Raw genomic sequence first — 12,682 nt, forward strand, 5'->3', positions numbered from 1 at the left:
TTTGCTCACCAAGCCTTCATTTATTTGATCCAAAGCAAAAAAAAAAACAGTAAAATTCTGAAATATTTTTACTATTTAAAATAACTGTTTTCTATTTGAATATATATTTTAAAATGTAATTTATTCCTGTGATCAAATCTAAATTTTTTTAGCATCAATACTTCAGTCTTCAGTGTCACATGATCCTTCAGAAATCATCTAATATGCTGATTTGCTGTTCAAGAAACAATTTTTTATCATTATTATCATAAATATTTAAAACATTTTAGCATTTTAACATTCAGCATTTATCTGAAATAAAAAGCTTTTGTAACCTTTTAAACCATACCATTCAAAAGCTTGCAGTCAGTAAATTTGGTTGGTGGGGGGTTCAAAGTTAGCAAGTTATACAGGTTTAGAATGACGAAGGGGGGGGTAAATGATGATGGAATTTACATTTTTTGATAAAATATATCTTTAACTAGGAGATTACAGCTCACTAGGTTTTGTAACAGAGGTGCTGTGCGTCTGTTCTGTAAATTAAATGTATGCAGGTTTCACCCAGAGAGCTGGGAATAATTAACTAATATGGACACAGATTATTTCATTACATTTTTATCCCACTGCACCAGCGGAGATCAGAGTGTGTATGTGGGAGTATGTGGGAGCAGCTCTGGTGAATCCACATGGAGATGGAGGTGGTGTGTGTGTGCAGTTCATTTGCTCTTTCTCTAACACAGAAATGCACCCAGAGGAAATCTGTGTTGCTCAAGGGGTTGCTCTTTGAAAACCTAGAATGGATGTCTCATTTAACTATCCACTGTGTCTCATGTTTCCCTTCAAATTCCTTAGGAGAAATAAAATATGCTACGTTGAAAGGTTTGGGGTGTGTTAAGTTTTTTTAATCAGAATTTAAGGAAATTAATACTTTTATTCCACAAGGATGCATTAAACTGATAAAAAAGTTACAGTAGATACCTTCATAATGTTTCGAACTCAGTTGAACTGAAGATTTTGAACTTTGTATTACAAAATAAAACAAATTCAAAAGTATCAAGCAGCATAACTGCTTTCAACATTGATAATAATAAGAAATGTTTCTTGAACATCAGCACATTAGAATGATTTCTGAAGGAGTGACACTGAAAACTGGAGTAATGAAAATGCAGCTTTGCCATCACAGAAATAAATTACATATTTAAAGTTAATGCATAACAATTATAATATATAAATGAAATATTTACATATCATTGTAAGTTTAGAGCTATAAATGTACATGTATGAGTAATGTACATTCATATATAAATGTTTATACAGCATATTTCAGATTCAGGTCTTGGAGTTTTTAATGACATTTTAACTGCAGACTTCAGTATCCTAGCAAATACAAGCATAGTGTCTAGTGGAGACACATGAGATCTCAATTTGTGAAAAGCCTAAATTCAATCCTAATTATTTCTTTCTACAAATTAGTAAGAACTGATAAGGAACCCGAATCATTAAATATTTTATGATTCCTGCAACTGCTTCCTAACATTCAGGAAGCAGTTTAACTACTGTACATTATATGATCAAACCCCCAAAACTCATAAACTGAAAAGATGTTGCGAGGCAGATGCAGATGCGTATAAGCGGACTACGCAAGAGCCATCAGGCCAGACCTGATTATAGTGAGTAAAACAAACACTCTCACACTCACACATATGCAGTGGGCTGTAAGTAAACAGCACAGTGTAGAAACAGAAGGCCTAATGAGGAAAAACTGTTTTGTAAAGCAAAAGAGCCCGGCCTGAAGCCTTGAGCTGCCCCCAACTTTCCCTCCTCTCTGTCTATATACATATACAGCAGTAAATGAAGAAAGAAAGAAAGGAAGAGGAGGGAGCCTGTCGTCACATGATGTGTGTTATACTATGTTAAAGTAATAGTTCATCCAAAAATGAAAATTCGGTCAATAATTACCCTCATGTTGCTCCAAACCCGTAAGACCTTCATTCATCTTCATAACATAAATTAAGATATTTTTGATGAAACTCAAGAGCTTTTTGACCCTGCATAGACAGTAACGCAACTTACACATTCAAGGCCCAGAAAGGTAGTAAGGACATCATTAAAATAGTCCATGTTACATCAGAGCCTTGATGTAGGTGCAGGGACAAAAAAAGCTCTCAGATTTCATCAAAAATATTTTAATTTGTGTTCTGAAGATGAACAAAGGTCTTACGTTTTTGGAACAACATGAGGGTGAGTAATTAATGACAGAATTTTCATTTTTGGGTGAACTATCCCTTTAAGGAATATAACAGTCTTGCAGCTGTATCCTCCAAACAGCCAAACGAGTCAAAGTTATTTTTTGTGGTAATCAACACTGTCACAGATGCTACTGAAAGAGCTGAGGTGAAATGTTATGAAGCTGAAATATTTAAATAGGGGTACAAAGATGCTTCAAAACAGGGTTGCAGTGGTCTACCACAGTTAAACAGGATTTCCTGTTTTATGTATGTATGTTTGTGAATGTGTCTGAAACTGAGTAGACATTATGAGAGCTGCAAGCCAATTGGTTATAGATTATTAGATTTAGACTCATGTGATTTAGACTGTGTGTGAGTGTCTGTGAAACCTACTACTGATAAGTTAGACAATGTGGGAAAAATTAGTCATAGGTGATAACTGTTGTAACTCCAATTTATGTGACACGTGGCCAAGTGCGCACACACACAGTAGTGAGTATTGAAGTAGCATATAGTGAGTAGCCATATTGCTATCAGGGTTCGGTGCCTTGCTCAAGGGACTCACCTCAGTCGTGGTATTGAGGGTGAAGAGAGTGCTAGTTATTCATTCCCTCCCTCCCTCAGTCATAAAGAAATTATGATTTTTGAGGAAAACATTTCAGGATTTCTTTCCATATAGTGGACTTCTATGGTGCCAGCGAGTTTGAACTTCCAAAATGCAGTTTGAATGCAGCTTCAAAGGGCTCTAAATGATCCAAGCTTAGGAATAATGGTCTTATCTAGCGAAACAATATTTTTTAACCTCAAATGCTGAGCAGTTCATTCAAAAGAGGTAGGGTAGGTTGAAAAAGTCCCATGTCATTTTCTCCTCCAACTTCAAAACCACCCTACATCGCTGTTGTATCTTTTTGTAAATGGCGTTTGACTTTCTTTGCACGTTCACTTTGTAAACACTGGGTCGGTACTTCTGCAGCGATGTAGAAAATGAGATGGGAGTTTTTCTACATACCCTAACTGTCTTGAACCGAGTACATTCTGAGCTAGACAAGACGAGCATTTGAGGTCAAAAAGTATATTATTATTATTTTTTTTTTATTTATTTTTTTTGTAGAAAATGACGATCGTTTCACTAGATAAGACCCTTCTTCCTCAGCTGGGATCGTTTAGAGCCTTTTGAAGCTGCATTTAAACAGCATTTTGGAAGTTCAAACATGCGGGCACCATAGCAGTCCATTATATGGAGATGATTCCTGAAATTTTTTCCTCAAAAAACATAATTTCTTTATGACTGAAGAAAGAAAGACACAAACATCTTGGATGACAACGGGGTGAGTACATTATTTGCAAATTTTTGCTCTGGAAGTGAACTACTCCTTTAATAGAACAGACACCAGCAAATAATCCCAAACAAGAAACCTCACATTTAAAAGCTTTAAAACAAGAAGAGTTGCTCCTCAGTGAGTTTAACCAAAAGTGTGTGTGCGTCTGAGGTGGCGCTATGTAGCATTATATCCGAATAGCCGCTGAGTGTCTGAAGCTAAAGATCTGTCTTATCCCTGCACATGAAGTCAGCACCTGTTACCATAGCAACACTCTGAAACGCGTGGGACAGGAATATTTTTATGAGTCTCTGAAATCATGCTCATAAAAATCAAACAAAGCTTGGATGTGTGTGCATTTTGGGGCCTGGTGCAGGTTTGTATCTGCTCATCAGAGAAACTTAATCCCATCCACTGGACCACAGTGACCAGACTGTTTATTTACTGCCAAACAATCGCACAACATTACCGTCAAAGCATAGCGGACGTCAAATGCAGTTGATGTCACATAGATGTAGTGCTGCTACTGTTTCACTATGAATGCTAAATTCATATACATGCAAAAACACACCAGTATTCACAAAATGTTTATTTTTTGTAGCTTAGGGTTAAGTTCACATTTTTGTGGGAGTTTATATAGTGCGACACTAAAGCCTCAGTTTGATCCTTTTGACTCTACAATCTTTCTTAAAGGTGACATATGAAAATCTGACTTTTTCTGTGTTTAAGTGCTATAATCGGGTCCCCGGTGCATCTACCAACCCAGAAAATGTGGAAAAGAACAACCCAGTCATTTTTTTTGGTAAGCCTTTTTCTGCAAGCTTGTGTAAAAACGAGCCACTCAGATTTCACTCCTATGACGTAGAAAGGGGATCTTATTTATTACCACCCCTTAACCTGCACATATCGACTCACGGTGCCGCCATTGTGTTTTCGCAAGCGACAGTGGTGTACCAGTTCTAACACCATGGCGAAAGTTTGAGCAAAGCATGTTAACTGTTCTGCAGCTCATTTGCATTTAAAGGGACATTCACAAAAATAGTGTGTTTCTGCTTCCACTCAAAATAGGCATTTTCAAAATGATATATATCATTGGATGCCCATTTTCCACAAGTTGATATGATTCTTTAAGGTCTTAATGAAAAGTCTATAATATATTTTGGTTAAAAATTCTCAATGGTTGTGTAAAACAACACCTTTTTTACCTTGCCAAAATCAGCTTTGCAAAAATCATCCTGTTCTGGTTGACGCTGCTTTAAATGTTAATGAGCTCTGCTCGCCCTACCCCTCTCTTCTCTCTGTGGAGTGACGAGCCTGTTTACTTTAGGCGCATTTAGCCGTGTTTAGCCACTTTACTTGCTAACTAGCATGTTATTAGGAAAGGTAGTCGCAAAGATTCAGAAAAAAAACCCTTATACTCACTTCTGCTGTAGGTGAAGCTGGATCACGAATGATTTGCGCGAACATAGACGCATTTATGTAGATCAGGAGGCACTTTTCATTCACAAACAAACGTAATCCACTGCATCTTCATCAGCTCAGATGTCGGGAGTAAAGGACGACCACTGTGTTCATTATTACATCCAGCAACACAATCGCTCAATCAGAGATATTCTTGTCTAACTTACATTCCTGCTCCAGAAACAATGGAGGTTGGACTGTTACAGCTGGTCTGAGGTAAGACGCTCATGTCAATCAACTATTGTGGGAGCAGCCTCTTTTGGTGTGACGCCACAACGACAGGCATCTGAGAATGGCTCGATTTGAAAAAGGGGATATTATTTTTACAGATTAATTAAAAACCACTGCATGGATTATTATCATTATGGGGTAGATTTGTACATACACTGCCAACACACATTAATGTTCAAACAACATGTAAAAGTGAACTTTGCATCCGATGACCCCTTAAAGTGTGTGCTTATATCAGGGGTGTCAAACTCAATTCCTGGAGGGCCACAGCCCTGCAGAGTTTAGTTCCAAACCTAATTAAATGCACCTGATCCAGCTAATCACATCCTTCAGGCTTATTTGAAAACTACATGGTTTGTGTTTTGCAGCAGAGTTGGAACTAAAAATTGGGGTCATTTTAAAGGCATCATGAACTGAGAATTCAAAATTCCCTTGATATTTTGATATATAAGAGGTCATTGTACTATAAAAACATCCTGTAAGTTTCAGAACTCCAATCTTTCTCATTATCTAAAAACAGCTTACATTAAAGCCAGTCTGCCAAAAAAACATGTTGTGGAATGTGCCGCTTCATGATGTAATAGTGCGGCTAAACGCCGTCACTGCAGAAGAAGATCAATGTCTGCTCCTACATTACTGCCTGTTTAGCCCCGCCCACCGGTTCACACATGTAATATAAATAATGAGAGAAGCAAACGCATGTTTATGTCATTGCCTTCCTTCTGAGAGCAACATTAGGAAAGAGTGAATGAAACTCATTTTCAATTAAGTTCCAAACTGTGTCAGTAAGAGCTTGGTCCTTTGTTCATTTTAAGATGCAATTCAACGCAGGATTTTCAGAAAGATTATAACTAAAAGACAATGCTGTGCCGACTATATTAGATCCAACGGTAATGTCGCATCACACAAGTGTGAGTAACTGTTCTCATTATGGGGTCACTATTGCTTTGTCTGTTGTTACAGATCATTTGATATGTACGTAGTAGGGCTGTCACGATTCCTCGATTCAATTCGAGCACTCGATTTTAAAAAATCCTTGATTGCATTTCGCCTGTGTCGAGTAACCGGCAAAATGTATTTATGTACATGCATGTAGGTTACGAATGTGCATGTCATAGCAGCTCCGTTCACAGTAAATGCTGCTCCACACAAACTGTTATCATTTACTTGTATGGAGCATCTCAAACTCCATCTTTGCATATTGTTGTGAGTTTAGGTTTATTATACCATTCATCTGGGAACACAAGATGTGCCATTTAATGATTTTAAATAATTTTCTTTCTAAATATGCTAACTGGTTACCACCATTTAAAAAAAATCAAAGTCTCACTGTGATTTTACATGTTTTGATGTCCATGTATTCAAGAAATTACAGTGACTGTAGCATTTCTGTTGTAAAAAAGTGGCCAGATATTAAAGATTAAGTGGACATTTTAAATATTAAACATGCATTAGATTGCGCAGTAAAGTGTAAAAACAATAATGGCGCCCTCTGCAGTCATTCATTACAATGCGTATGGTATATTAGCTCTATTGTTTATAATATATTATGTATTTTAACAGTGTTGTTGAATAAAGCCATATGATTACTTGCTTTTGATACTTTATTTGAGCTAATTATTTGAGCTTGATTACCAGAATAATTGTTAGTTGCAACCCTAGTACGTAGCATTTATACATCCATCTGTGAAGAATGTAGGCTGTCAAACATACACAAGTGTTGACCAATCGTAACAGTGGACATTTACTTCAGAGACTACAATTCAAATAATATTCAGAGTGTACTGATGAGGGGGGTCAAAACAGGACTGAAAATAGCCTATTACTTCTAAATTATGTTTTTAATGTAAAATGTTGATAACATTATAAGTGAACCTCTGAGAACAGTACAAAATAATAAAAAGGCAGTTCATGACCCCTTTAAACTTCGTATTCTGCCCACAAATCATACGGCACTGAACCTGGAGTCAGTCTGGCCATTATGTGAAAATTAAACATCCTGAAAGACAGAAACGCAACAAAAATGTCCTCTGTGAGCAGCTCTGCACTCATCTGTGGCTTTTCAAGACACATTTGGCAAAGCCAAGGCTGCGATAATTGCACATTTTTAAAAACACAAAGGTGATACTTAAAGCCTAAATTGCTCCAGTGCTTTACTTTTGAGACGGCAGGCATGACAAACATTCATTTTTATCACATTACTTTTTATATAACTAAACATGTCGAACTGACAGCACTAATTTAACAAAATCCCTGTACTATTAAAGCCATACATGTCTCATAATGAGGAAAACAAACTGATAATCCCCAGGTCATGGTATTGCATTGTAAATTAGTAGTGTGTAGCTGCTCAGAGGACCGGAAGGAAACATCTCTCTGCTAAACACCCACACAGAAGACCTCAGGAGATCTTCAGCTCTGGTCAAATGCACTCATATATGTGTAAGAGTGTAATCCCAGTTTGACCCTCCAAAAGCACTGTGTAATAAAACCACAATTTGATTCTCCAAGTCTCACGGTGCAGGTCTCCTGTGTGTGTGTGTGTGTGTGCGTGTGTAGATGCACTCTTGGAGGTAAGCAAACACACTTCAGAACATGAAAAAGATCTTATACATTATTCCAAATACACCCATGAGATGGCAGAGTGCTGACAGAGACGACAACACACACGCATACCGTCTCTTTCACTCACTCAGCATCAGAGTCAATGCCAGCATAAAAAAGTAATGCACTAAAAATACAGTAGAAGACACGGCACACACACTTTCACATAACATTGCTTGGAAAGCCCACACAGAGATGGGTCGAAAGCAAGGAGCTCTTGCATTCTTACAATCAAACATTTCTCTTTTTATCCTCCTCCTGCTCTTGGTCTGTTTCTCACTCTTTTCTCTCAGAAGCATATTCACTAGTTCAAAATAATCTGATCATATGATATTTAAAGACTATAAGCATTTTACAATCAAATTGTAATGCTGACTTTTTTTTCTGTGAAAGAAGCTATTCTGAAGACTATTGTAGTCCAACCAACATGAGATCAGTGTTATTTTATTATTATTAATATATAATATTTAATATGTTGAATTAGCTTGTATTTTTCTGTTCTAATTTTAAGATTTAACAATTCTGTTATGTGCTTTTGTCTTTTTTTATTACTTTTTGATTAGTCATTTCTATTACAATATAGTTTTAGTAATTTAGTACTTCAGCGTATTTATTTCAGTTCCAAGGCAACATTTCAAGCTATGTTTTTCTTAGGTTTAAATTAATCTAATATTTATTTTTCACATTTACATATAAATTTATGCAACTCGCAGACGCTTTTATACAGAGTGATTGACAACGCATTTCAAGGTACACATTTACATTTTAGCAATTCTTGCTTTTCCTGGGAATCGAACCCATGACCTTGCCATTACTAGCATCATACTATGCTGTTAATAAATATAATTTATAATTTCATTATAAATTTCATTCATTTCCGAAAATCATATACATATATATATATATATATATATATAATGAGGAGGCAAAGTCACTTTTTGTATAATGTAAATGTTCATGTTCCAGTCACATTTTTGCTTAAACATTACTTACACTACCAGAATAAAAATATATTTTGTATTTTTACATTAACAAAGTAATTAATAAAACCAAGTGTAAACCTCATCAGTTTAGTGTTTTTAAAGTTTGATTTTGACTTGACAAAGTGGTGTGTGTGTGAGCCATTTATTAACTTTTTTATCAGTCTTCCCATTAACGCCTTCATATTATTCATTCAGACTGAACACGCACAAAGACAAGAGGCGGGATTTATAGCATGAGCCAATCACAGTCGAACATGACCAGTCATATCCAATCATATCGTGATGGAGGTGTTGCCTCCTCTCACGACTTTTCCCCTATTTATTCTTAAATAACCCCCACTGATGTAATGTAGGATGAGTAAATGATGCCAGGATTTTCTTCTTTAGGTAAATGATCCCTTTAACTACTCTTAATTATAACTACTTCTCCAATAACTGGTCCAATAAAATGAAATTCAACGAAATCAACAGGTTAAACTATGAACCGTTGGCAATGATGGGTTTGAATCTCATTCATACCAAGATGGGTTTGAATCTCATTCATACCAAGATGGGTTTGAATCTCATTCATACCAAGATCAGGTCAGACCCTCTCAAGAAACATGACTGGCAGCGTTTCAGGATGGTGAGCCAATCGTGGGTAACCTCCTTTCCACCGCCTCAGCTGTTCCCATGGCAATGAGATGCCTGTGGGTTGCAGGCTAATACGATCATGTGGATCTCAGCATGCCTTAAAGTACCTCGTTGGCACCTTTAATCAATGGGCAAATAGCAAATAGCTGCCTTAATGCGTTTCGAGGCACACAACTTCTTTATGACATGGACTTACTAGTAAATGGGCAACACACTAGGCATAAATCGTGGGAAAAAGTATGTTTGGAAACTTCTTCACGCCCTCACTCCTCCGCTTCTCGTATATCACACCTCAGCCCGCATCGCAGAACCCTCAGCAAATGCGTTCATACGCAACTGTTGACAACTGCCGCTGAGAGGCATCTTAGTGTTCTCACTTCAGACAATGAATAGACTACAAATATTCACACAAAAGGCCTATGAACAACTCAGGCTAATTAACATACTAATGAGGCCTTTAAGCTAACGAATTTTGTGTGCTCATTAGAGGAAAAATTGGAGACAGTCAGTCATGTCTGCGAGTGTGTATACATATTTGTGTATTTTTGTTGCACACACACTCACACTCACAAATGACAGCAAATAAACTCAAATATCACACAACAGCAAGTTTGCCACCGGCAGCATATCCGTTTTCCAAAGTTCTGGCTTTCTCCGGCCTGGTGAAGAAAGAAGAAGTGCTACACGTCTCTCAGGGTAACAGGAGACAGAGCGAACTAGAGACACCCACAAACACGAGCCTCCCCCCACCCTATTTTAAGAAATACCCAGTTGGGGCGACACCTGATAGGGATATAAACAGAGTGTAGGAGAGTGTGGCAGGTGGCAGCTGTCCTGAATTAATCACATATCTCAGCAAATTCTCTTTACCTGTTCAGACCCCCAAAAGAACATCAGATGACTAACTCTACATTCCCATATGCACATCTTACAAAACCCCTTTGCCTCAAGTATGAGTTTTACCATTGAGTTTGACATAAATACAGCATGAGGGACTTAAAAACTGGTGGACCAAAACTGGCGTGTAGGAACTTACATACGTCGAAATGCATTAGAAATGCGCACATCCTCCGTCTAAATGGCAAATGGAGGAGGAACTGTCAACAAACAGATTATAAATGGTTTCACACCTCCCCAAGTGACACTTCTCTTTAGAAACGTTTCACAGGGATGGGAGTAGTAAGGAATTTAACGATGCTGGTTCTGATTGTTATTCAGTGGGCATTTTTAGTAGGCTTACTTTTGAAGACAAAAATGGAAATAAGAATTCTAGTCAAAACTCAAAAGATGAATAAATTGGGATTCAGTAAGTGACTCAAATACATTCACCTAACTCTCCAAGTGTTTTCGATTCGCTAAAAGAATCGGCTCATGAGAGTCATTCTTAGGGAATCAAACTAGATTGGCCGCGCTGTACGTTTTGGATTCACCACGAAGAAACGACTCAAAAGAGTAAATCATTTGAGAGTTGGTCTACATTGGCCGCATAGTATGTTGTTGATTCACTCACAAAGAGTCGACTCACAAGAATCATTAGACTCACAAGTACACTGATCACTAGATTTAGTTGCTGTGTTACCGCTGTATAGTAGTGCAGGAAATACTGTATGTGCAGGAAGCGCTGTATGTTTTGAATTCGCCACATGACTCAAAAGAGTAAATCGTTTCAGAGTCAGTCTACATTGGCCGCGTAGTATGTTGTTGATTCACTTAAAAAGAATCAAAAGATGAACATGACAAAACTAAAAAATTGTGGTTCAGTAAGTGAAATTCACTAACGAGTGTGTTTTTGATTCACTAAAAGAACCGTGTTTTAAGAGTAATTCGTTTGGGAATCTAACTAGATTGGCCAAGCTGTTTGTTTTGGATTCACTACGAAGAACCGACTCGTAAGAATAAATCGTTTGGGAGTCAGTCTACATCGGATACGCAGTATGTTGTTGATTCACTCAAAAAGAACAAGCTCAAAAGAGTTACTAACATTTTACAGGAAAGGGAGTAGTGGGGAATTTAACGATGCTGGTACCGATTGTAATTCAATGAGGGTTTTAGTACTTTTGAAGACAAAAATAGAAATAAGAATTTTAGTCAAAAGATGAACATGTAAAACTAATAAATTGGGGTTCAGTAAGTGACTCGAATGAATTCACTGACGAGTGATTTAAGTGTTTTTGATTCACTAGAAGAACCGACTCATAAGAGTCATTCGTTCGGGAACCGAACTGGATTGGCCGCGGGGTATGTTTTGGATTCACTACGAAGAACCGACTCAAAAGAATAAATCGTTCGGGAGTCGGTCTATACTGGCCGCGTAGTATGTTGTTGATTCACTTAAAAAGAACCGGATCAGAAAAATTAACGTTTCACAGGGAAGGGAGTAGTCTAGTAGAGATTTTAACGATCCTCTTTTCGATTGTAATTCAGTGAGCGTTTTTAGTACTTTTGCAGACAAAATGGAAATACGAATTCTAGTCAAAAGTCAAAAGATGAACATGACAAAACTAATAAACTGAGCTCAGTAAGTTAAATAAATTCACTAGCGTGATTTATGTGCTTTTGATTCACTAAAAGAACCGACTCATAAGAGTCATTCGTTCGGAAGTCGAACTAGATTGGCCGCGCTGTATATTTTGGCTTCACTACGAAGAACCGACTCAAAAGAATAAATTGTTCGAGAGTCGGTCTACATTAGACGCGTAGAATGTTGTTGATTCAATCAAAAAAGAACCGGCTCACAAGAGTCATTTGTTCGAGAACCGGAGTACACTGATCACTAGATTTGGTGGCGGTGTCACCGCTGAATAGTAGTGCAGGAAACACTGTCAAGAGTATTTTTTAGTTCGGTGATCTGTCCGCATTAGCGGATGAAGGCACGCTCTGCCAAACGTAAGAAAATTATTCGTTTAGAAAACGTAGCCGGTTCTCAGTTCTCAGCTGTCAGCGCATGATCCATGGGTCTCTAAATCACTATAAACTAAAACCATATATTTTATGCTAAAAATAAAGGAATAGCGATCATTACGGTGCTTTCTGTAATCACTACAATAACGAATTCAGCACTGCCAGTGATTTTGGTGGCATTATGGTGGAAATGATCCTGTGACGCAAATTTGGAGACATTCTCTCTCCACAGTAATTCCACATCGCGCTGATCACATCCACTCAGAACAGCGTCCGCCGTTTACCGAGGCAAATTCGCTATATTCCAACTACCCCCAAATAAAGCCGGTGGCGCCTCGAACTG

General features: G+C 37.5%; 2 protein-coding genes across 4 annotated transcripts in view; one reads left to right on the plus strand and one right to left on the minus strand.

The window, feature by feature from the left end:
• The window catches only part of gmfb (glia maturation factor, beta), a 373,066-nt gene that overhangs the window by 173,074 nt on the left and 187,310 nt on the right, over window positions 1-12,682 (plus strand). The window lies entirely within an intron of this gene.
• The window catches only part of slc8a3 (solute carrier family 8 member 3), a 55,871-nt gene that overhangs the window by 42,371 nt on the left and 818 nt on the right, over window positions 1-12,682 (minus strand). The gene's annotated exons all lie outside the window — the stretch shown is intronic.

The sequence above is a fragment of the Labeo rohita genome, chromosome 13 (assembly GCF_022985175.1).
Source record: "Labeo rohita strain BAU-BD-2019 chromosome 13, IGBB_LRoh.1.0, whole genome shotgun sequence".
In the NCBI taxonomy this organism is placed as follows: domain Eukaryota; kingdom Metazoa; phylum Chordata; class Actinopteri; order Cypriniformes; family Cyprinidae; genus Labeo; species Labeo rohita.